A 6,162-nucleotide genomic window follows, 5' to 3' on the forward strand; every position below is an offset into this window, starting at 1 on the left:
TCTTTAGCCTAATCTTGGAGGTCCGATTTTGATACTTTCTCTCTGGAGATTGGAGCACTTTTGGAGGCCAAGAACACTTGAAGAATATCTTCTTTTCATCTCTTGAATCTTGTCAAATGTTTGGTAAAATCTTATCTAACTTTGTTCATTTGAGTTTAGCCATGCTTGGCTAAACAAATCTTGGTTGCCTTTTTGTTGAATCCTTTGAACTTTTGTTGAATGTTGAAGAATCCATGAACTTGTTCTTAAATCTTTATGGAAATGTTTTGTGTTTTATCATATTATCACTACTAGTATGTTTTTATTCATGAGTTTAAATGTGTTTTGGTGATTAGTTGGCTAATTTCTTGATTAAGTAAATGATCCTCAAATTAGCAAGCAATAAATGATTTTTGTGTTGTTTTTGATTCACACAATCGTAAAAACATTTCCTCCAATATGGTGGTGAAAGCATTTGACCCCTCTTGGATTTGGTGACTTTTTGGTTCTTAATGCTAGTTGACTTTCACTAATTACATGCTATTTGGAATAGTGAATTTGACTAAGGAAATTGTTATGAGCTTCTCTAGCCATTTCAACAATTAAGAAAATTCTAGTTAATCTCAAGCTCCTTGGATTACTATAGCCAAATTAAGGATTTAAATCAAAGTATTGCACCATTGGATTCTAATGATATGTTCATCAAAAGTCAAAGTGAGGAAACTTTCAGTCAACCATCTCTCCCTTATTGATTTTACATCAAACTCTTATTTTTGTTGCATTTGTCTATTTAAATCATAGTTAATTCTTGTTTGTTTCAAGTATTTCAAAACACCAAAACCCCCCATTTTATTTTTATCGTCATTTTACAAGTATTTTTACAAAGAGATTTTTCATAGAGTTATAAATTGAATCAATCTCTGTGGATTCGATCCCTTTACCACTATACACTATTTTAATGTGTAATATTTAGGGTTATTATTTGTGTTGGCCTCGACAACCACCAAATTTTTGGCGCCGTTGCCGGGTATTGGTTTATTTTTAATCAATTTGTTTCTCTATGCCTAGATCTCATTGTGCAGGTACTCTAGTTTAAAACTAAAAAATTGAAGAAAAAAGTATGGTTCGGGAATGAACACTCCTTGTATTTAAGATAAACTTTCTGAGCTAGCTCAGTTAGTTATGATGATTGAAAATGACCAAAGTGTGCAACCCTCGCCTCTTCTTTGTGATTTTTGTGCCCAAAATGGACATCATTCCGACATGTGTCCATATTTACAAGGAGAATGGGAAGAAGTGCAAGAGAAGGGAAGCTACTACCAAGCTTGGAGTTATGATCAACCTCAACATGATCAATGGTGGGACAACAACCAAGCTTGGGGACACAACCAATACCAAAGCTCATACCAAGCTTGGACAAGTGATCAATACCAACCAACTCCACAATTCCAACATCCATATCATCCACCTCCTCAGCAACTTGAAACACCAAGCATGTCCTTAGAGGAGATTGTGAAAAGCATTGCCACATCTACCCAAATTTTCCAAGAAACAACCCAAGCTAGCCTGAAAAGCTTAGAACAACAAATAACACAAATTGCTCAATCAGTAAGTATAATGGAATATCAAGACAAATTACCATCTGAAGAGATCCCATGGCATAGCGCATGTGCCATTCCTTTGAAAGATGAGAAAAGTTTTGATGGCCCAAGAGTGTTATGTGGAGAAGAGGAAGACGGAGTAGAAGTGGAAGAGGCTATCAAAGTGGAAGAAGAAATTAAGAAAGATGTCAATGAAACTATAGAGGAAATTAAGAAAGATGTCGAACCACATTCTCCATCGTGCCGCGTATCCAATTCACACTCAACGATAACTGGTCAAAGTAACTAGCCATATCACCCCCAAAAGGTGCACCAACCATGGAAGCAGGTGGGTGTATCGGCTGCCCGCGGTCTCCCCTTCCTCTCACGTTCCTGCGCCTCGGTCTCGGCTCTGGCGCAGGTTGATCGGCTGGCTGATCATCCTCATCTTCACCCTCAATATCTGATGGAACTATTCCCCAATGCGATCCAAAATTTCTGACCACCCGCATAGTATCCAAATATCCCATACCAAAGTCATGCTCGTCCACACACGTCATGGATCTAGTAATATCGGGAACAATTAGATGATAAGAACGGCCCAAACGAGTAACAAAATGCCCCCCACAAATAGGGCTCCCAGGGCGCGAACTCGCGGCAGACCCGGCCAGAAAACGGGCTAGAAAATACGGGATGTTGCAACAGACACCAGGCTGTAAGATGCACCATAAGAAAAATAAGTTCTTCTTAGTCACTTTGTCTCCATGCCTCTTATGGTTGATGGAAAAGGTAATGAACCGGTGGAGTAAACAATGGATCGGGGACCGAATACTGCTCTCAGGAGATACTCCGGAATTAAACATCTCGGAGGCAATGTTATGCCAAAACGAATATCCCGTGACACCCTCCGCATATTCTCTAGCAACCTCACCCAAAAACATGCAAAACTCGGGAGTCATAGCCTCCTGTTGATCATACAGTCCTACTCTCCAAGCAAACTCAACTAGGCTGCACTCCCGGTACTCACCCCCCAGTCGAAATACCAACGCTTGTGGCCAATGTGGATCTTAAACCGTTTCCTGAAATGTCACCGTTGCGAAAAACTCGACACAAAATTCCTTGTAAACCCGCTCTTGCACCCGGAACAGATTTTGCCAACCAGAACAGGTGAACAAATACCCATCTCCAATGAATATCTTTGTCAAGAACGGGCCCACCCGGTCTACAAGCCCTACTTCCCTCAATCTTGTCCAATTGACTGTTGGAGCAACTGCAATTTCCCTGTTGTAAATCCACCCCAATCTGTTGTTCCAACGGGTCAAAACATCACGGGCTGTTGTCGCAGGAAAATTGTAAAACGGGTGCAAACCCGCAACCCCAGTTGGAACCTCTTTTCTTGGATCCATTCCTGCAAAAGCACGAAAAAGAAACAGCCAAAACAAATATCCACAAATTAAACATAGAAGAAAAATGAATTCTGTTTAGCCCCAGAATTCACGTCGTGAATCATGTAAGATTCACGTCGTGAGTTCGTAATCGCAGAAGGCAGAATCTTAACAATCGTGGAAAATCCAGTCAAAATATCCTTGGGTTTTACTCCTATACCACTTCCAAAAACTTACCACGAACATTCCAAGGTTATTACGAATTGTAAAGAATTAATTTCGTCTTTAAACAAACCCTAACCCTAAATTCCTCTACTAGAACCAAAAATTAAACTTAATAATCAATAATTGGTACCTTTGTTGGAAGTATTACGTAAGCACAATGGTGATTAGTAGAATTGTCGGCTAAAATCGCAGCAATGGGGACCAAGGGGGACCAATTTCTGTTTCCACTTCGTGAACAATAAACAAATGAAAGGGTTTACTGGTTTCCAGGGACTTATCATGTGGTCCCGTACTTTTAAACATTCACGTCGTGAATTCTATAAGATTCACGTCGTGGATAGTGTCTGGGCTTAAGTTTGGGCCATGTACTCACGGACTGATCTTGGGCTTGCTAGTCTAATGGGTTAAGCTATATCATGGATTATGTGTCCGGTTCATTCACAATTCACGTCGTGAACTGCTAACTATTCACGTCGTGAATAAAATATGGTAAATAATTTTAGAGTTTGAACTAAGTTCTTAATTATTACTACTTTCGTTTTAAGGTCCCCACATTTTGTTCTAATAGAGTTGGATGACTCGGTCTAAGTTTTCAAAACTAAAATGCAAAAAAAAAAAAAAAAAAAAAATTCAAACCAAACTCGGGTTGCCTCCCGAGAAGTGCTTCTTTTTCTTGGAGTCTTGAGCTGGACTTCGTGCCTCTTACGTTGAGACTTCGGAGGAGTCCTCCACCAAGATCTTTTGTTCCTTGAACCGCCTCTTGTAAGCTTGAACTCGCCTTTTATAAGCTTTCTTTGAATTCTCCTTTTTAGCTCTTCCCTCTTCTTCAAGCTTGCGTTTTGTGCCCTTGGGTTCCTCCTTGCATTTTATGTCATTCTCCTCCTCTTTCACCACCGACCTTGTTACTCTTGAAGTGACCTCCTCTTCATCACTTGTTAATTCCTCTTCCTCTTTGCTTACCCAAGAAGGCGGACTCTTGTAAGCTATGACTTCAATCAAATATGGAACAGATGCCCTTGGTTTTGTCCTTTTGACTTGATGAACTGCCTTTATCTCTTCTTCCATAAGCTTTTCCAGTTCTTCTAGTTCATTCTCTTCATTAATTGTGAACACCTCTTCTTTATCTTCTTGAAAGTCATCCTTTATCCTAAAGACTTCTTGTTTATCTCCAACCCTCAAAGTTAGCTTAAACTCGCAGATATCAACAAGGGCACCAGCAGTGTTAAGCAATGGCCGACCAAGGATTATCGGAACATCCGGATCTTCTTTCATGTCCAAGACTAGAAAGTCTATTGGAAAAACAAAATTTCCAATTTTCACCAAAATATCCTCCACTATGCCTCGAGGTTGCGTCACCGAACGGTTCGCCATGTGAATCTTCATTTTTGTAGCCCTCATCTTCTGAATCTCCAATTTTTTATAAAATGAAAAAGGCATTAGATTAATGCTAGCCCCAGAATCGGCTAAAGCATTAACCTTCTTTTTGTTCCCAAACTCACATGGAAGAGTGAGGCGTCCAGGATCCCCCATCTTTTCTGGTGTTTCTCCCAACACAGCTTTTGAAGTTTGTTCACTTAGAATCACTGTAGATTGCATCTTTAATTGCCTTCGAGTGTCTATCAAGTCTTGCAGTAAATCTGGTTCTCGGGAGCTTTAGATAATGTCTCGACAAAGGGGGTATTAATCGGGATCACCTTCACATGCTTGACAAACTCTCTATGCTCTCTCTCCAGTGGACTAAGGGTAGCTTGGGAAGGAAAAGGCAAATTTGGCTTATAAACCAAACTGACTGCAGAATTTTTCTGTTTATGACGGGCCCACATTGTGAACATATAAGGTTCACGTCGTGAATTCTGGAACTCAGCAACTTCATGATGTTCGAGCTTGATCTTCTTCATCTTTTGATCAGGCTTCCGTGGTTCTTCTTCCAATGCTTCCAGGAACTCCGAGATGGCTTCTTCTTCGGTGTCTATGGCCATTACATGAGATTGATTCTTTACTTCGGGATTCTTCGGGGACAATTTTTCATGAACTAGAGTTGCTAGTTGACCAAATTGTACTTCAAGGTTATGGATGGAGGCTTGTTGATTCTTTATCAAAGTTTGTTGTTCCAGAATAGCAGAATCAGTGGCATCGTGTCGCTTTTCCGATGCTTCCATAAACTTCATTAAAATGGTCTCTAGGTCGGGTTTCTTCTCGGCTGGTGGCTGCTCCTTTTGATAGAGGCCTCGACCTGTCTGCCTATACTTCTCTTCTTTTTGCTTCTTATACTCTTCATATGGTAGCCACTCCTTCTTCGGTTTTCTCCAGTCCTCATCAAGCTTATCCCCACTAGAGTAGCACACTTGAGCCTTTCTGTTCCCATAATCATCTATATTACAGTCCTTTGTCAAGTGTTGACCATATTATTTAACATGGCCATGACCGCTGCTATTTCTTCAGTTTGGGACCCTCCTCCGCCTTTGATTCCTTCTTGCCTCGGGTTGTGGTATTCGCGGGAGTGTTTCGCGAATTCTTCAATTAGCTCCTTGACCTCCCTTGGATTTTTCTTTGTCAAAGGTCCTTGAGAATCAAGGAGTTGTCTTGTCATCACGTTGACCCCATCATAAAAGATTGACATCTCTTGCTGCACATTTAGGTCATGTTGAGGGCAATTTCTAAGTAAGCCCTTGTACCGCTCCCATGCTTCGTATAGTGACTCCCCCGGCTGTTGCTCAAAGTTGGCTATTGCCTTCTTGAGTTTGGCTATCTTGGATGGCGGGCAAAACTGATCCAGGAATTGCTCACGCATCTGAGCCCAAGTGGTGATTGTACCCGGTGGGAGTGCTTTTAACCACTCCTTAGCAGTTCCTTTGAAAGTGATGGGAAGCATCCTAAGCAAGACTATGTTTCTGCTGACATTTGGGACATTGAAGTAATCCGCAATGTCGTTGACTTCGTCTAGATGCTTAAAAGCATCCTCATGATCCTTCCCGAAAAATGGGACGTCCTTC

At 40.9% G+C, this 6,162-nt stretch overlaps 1 non-coding gene across 1 annotated transcript; it reads left to right on the top strand.

Annotated features, from left to right (window-relative positions):
* Positions 1 to 5,805: 5,805 nt before the first annotated feature.
* LOC111906909 (small nucleolar RNA R71) lies at positions 5,806 to 5,912 on the top strand. The gene has a single exon (XR_002855380.2). It is a non-coding gene; the product is annotated as a small nucleolar RNA R71 (small nucleolar RNA).
* Positions 5,913 to 6,162: the final 250 nt, after the last annotated feature.

Source organism: Lactuca sativa, chromosome 4, assembly GCF_002870075.4.
Source record: "Lactuca sativa cultivar Salinas chromosome 4, Lsat_Salinas_v11, whole genome shotgun sequence".
Lineage (NCBI taxonomy): Eukaryota > Viridiplantae > Streptophyta > Magnoliopsida > Asterales > Asteraceae > Lactuca > Lactuca sativa.